General features: G+C 35.5%; 1 non-coding gene across 1 annotated transcript; it reads left to right on the top strand.

Moving 5' to 3' along the window:
- Positions 1–325: 325 nt before the first annotated feature.
- LOC128287720 (small nucleolar RNA R71) lies at positions 326–432 on the top strand. Its single transcript, XR_008278420.1, has one exon. It is a non-coding gene; the product is annotated as a small nucleolar RNA R71 (small nucleolar RNA).
- The last annotated feature ends 3,017 nt before the right edge of the window (positions 433–3,449 follow it).

The raw sequence follows: 3,449 nt of genomic DNA, 5'->3' as shown, positions 1-3,449 counted from the left end.
GGAAACTACTTCAAATGGACTTGGTGGCTAAGCTACAAAATTATTAACACTATTACCGGTAAACTGCTTCAACATAGAGGAAATAGACGATACATGAGCTGATAACGAAGTGAGAGCATCAACTTCATGAACTCCAGCTATACATCTTCCTGAAGTTGTTCGATTTGTTGGCCATTGGTAGTTATTACTTGCAATCCTCTCGATGATCTCATAAGCCTCATTATAAGCCTTAGATAAAATTGCACCATTCGTAGAAGCATCTACCATCAATCTTGTATGTGCATTGAGACCATTATAGAATGTCTCTAATTGGATACAATGAGAAATCCCATGATGAGGACACTTACAAAGTAACTCATTGGATTGCTCCCAAGCCTCATACAAAGACTCGTCATCCAATTGTTGGAAAGTTGTGATATCGTTCCTCAACTTAGCGTTTTTGCTAGGCGGGAAATACTTTACCAAAAACTTCTCTGCTAATTCTTGCCATGTAGATATGGAACTTGGTAGCAATGAATTAAGCCATGCTCGTGTTCGATCTGGCAACGAGTATGGAAACAACTTCAACCTTAGTGCATCTTCAGTCACACTGGCTATCTTGAATGAATCACCCACCTCCATACACAATCGAAGGTGGAGATGTGGATCTTCCATGGGCATACCACTAAATTGGCCCACTGTTTGTAGCGTTTGAAACATCACTGGTTTCAATTTGAATTGGGTTGCCTCAATATTTGGCCTTCTAATCCCTGGATTTAACTTATTGAAAAGTGGCACAGCATATTGTCTGATGCATCGATCCCTATCATTGGCAATGAGGATGGGATTTCATACATGTTCGGCTTCATTACCTTGGTCTTGATTCTGATTTCCAAGGTCCATCTCGTTCTGTCTTTGAGCTATTTGTTCACGTCTTCTTTGTCTGAAAGTTCGCTCAATTTCAGGGTCTACTGGGAGTAAATCGATAATCCGATCTATGCTCATAAACACCTGAAAATAAAATCACAAAATTGAAAAGAATAAGTTAGTAATGTTGGAAATAACCAAATTGAAAATAAATAATTTCAAAAAAATAACTATGGCAATAGTTGACAATCTCCGGCAACGGCGCCAAAAACTTGTAAAAACTCGAGTTTGTGCAAGTTTACACTATCGTTATCAAGTAATAAGTAAGTATCGAGTTATCATCTCCACAGGGATTGTATTTGTGCTAAGTCAATTAATTTATAAAATTATATTAACAATTTGATAAATAAAAACAATATAGTTGAGAAGTGATGATTAAAATATATTAAACTAAATGCAATGATTCCTGATGTGATTTATCCTAACATGCAACTATAGGAATGAAATAGATTTTAGCAGAATTAACACAATAAGCCACAATTATAACATAAATAAGCTAGGATAATTACTTTAATTAAACTCAAATTATTATCAACATGCTTAAAAATATTTGGAAAAACATTCCATGGCAACTCGATCTTTTAAGAGTTTGGAAACCACATTAGGTCCTTTCGGAATCCTTTACTTAGTAAATACAAAGTTTACTAATCCTTATTTACTAAGGGTTTCTTAGTATTCCTGCAAGGTAACAGGGACATGTTAGGTTTGAATCAGTTTAATCACACAAATCTAAAAACTATGCAGATAATAGAACCTGGTTAGGGTTATTCTGTAACCTACAATTTAATCAGGTTAGGATCCAAAATTAAGCATGCACATTTCAATTATGTGTCCATTAACTGTCATTTGGTTAGGACCGCTCAGCTAATTCAAGTGCATTTCAATCATATGAGTGAAATACAGACTTGATTTTAATTGAAAACATGATTGATTGAGGCACAAACATTATAAGCATGAATCAAATAAATATTATTCAATCAAAATAATCATCCTAGCTTAAATAAAATTAAGCTATCATTGTTGTAAACAAGAACAGTGAACACATAGCAAACATTCTTGAATTAAATTAAAGAAAATAAAGATTAAACCCAATTCAAAGTGGCTATCACCCAAGACTCTAACTGACGAGGGCTCCTTCGTTCCTTCGCTTTGCTCCTTTGCTGATGGCTCTCTGAGGTGGCCAACCAAAGGCTCTTTAAGAGGATAATTTTCTAAATATCTTTATGCAAAGATGGTGATAGACGTGAGGGCTAAAAGAGTTGAGAGAGGAGAGAATGATTAATAAGTGAGGGATGATTGAGGGATGACGGATGATTAGAAAAGTGAAAAATGGGGTCTTATTTATAGGTGAGGCAAGGGAGTTAGTTTGCTAAAAATAGGAGTGTCCATCTTTTGCAAATTCATCCAAGGGTGGTCGGCCATGATTTGTGGAAATGTGGCTGATTTTTGCTTGATTTAAGTGCCACAACATCATAAAGATTAGGACTCGGTCAATTGCAAATCTTCGGGTAAAACTCTGATTTCTTCAACTCTTCAAGGACCTTGTGTAATAAAACCAAAATTTGATTTATGAACATCCACATGCGGCCGAATTCTGGGTTGACTTGGTCCTCCATTTGGATGGTTTTGTAATCAACATAAAGCTCTTAAACCTGTCCAGCAATAGTAGATAATTTAGAAGACCAAAGAATGTAATTAAACCACTTTAATTAATCAATTTACTTAATTAATTAAAACCCAATTTATTAATGAAACATATTAAAATAAATTATTAAATATAACTTTATATTTTATTATTTAATTTCATCATGCATGACCCACTTTATAGCTTGAAAATATAATATGCTCAAATTAATATAAAAGAAGCCATTTTCTGCATGAAAACTATATAATAAAGCATAAAATCACATTTTAATAATTTCCATGTCCCAATTTCATATTTTCTATATTTCATTAATTCATTAAGCAATTACTTGGTTTTAACAACAAATTTAAGTAAAAAGGTGATGAATTATATAGGAAAAAATCCTATATATTTTTTAGTTTACAGCTTCACTTCCTCGGCGATCTTCGCCTTATCAACCAGTGCAGCAAAGTCTCACTCCCTCTGTGGAGCTATCAGAATCCTTAGATTATCCCTGAGGCCATCTTCGAGGCAAACACATCGCTTGTACTCAGTTGCCACTTTACCTCATGCAGAGCGGCTCTGTCTTAAAAATTTGGCCTTATACTCGACCACCGATCTATCTCCCTGAGTCAGATTTAGGAACTCTTTCCTACATGCATCCACATAACTGGCCCCCATATATTTCCCTTGGAAGGCAGTCTTAAAGAACTCCCAGGTCAGTTGATTGGGCTGAATGCCCTCCTTAACAGTGAACCACTACTGATATGCCTCATCACGTAGCACAATACAGCACCTTCTAATTTATGCTCGGGAGTGCAGTCCAGATTATCCATAATCCTGTCTCTAGCCTCTATCTAATACTCAGCGGCATTAGGGGCAACTCTAGCAATACCCCTAAAAAGCTCAGCTCTGTTAG

The sequence above is a fragment of the Gossypium arboreum genome, chromosome 13 (genome assembly GCF_025698485.1).
Source record: "Gossypium arboreum isolate Shixiya-1 chromosome 13, ASM2569848v2, whole genome shotgun sequence".
Taxonomy (NCBI): Eukaryota; Viridiplantae; Streptophyta; class Magnoliopsida; order Malvales; family Malvaceae; genus Gossypium; species Gossypium arboreum.
The sequence above is the reverse complement of the archived record's forward strand: the minus strand, read 5'-3'. Positions and strand labels throughout refer to the sequence as shown.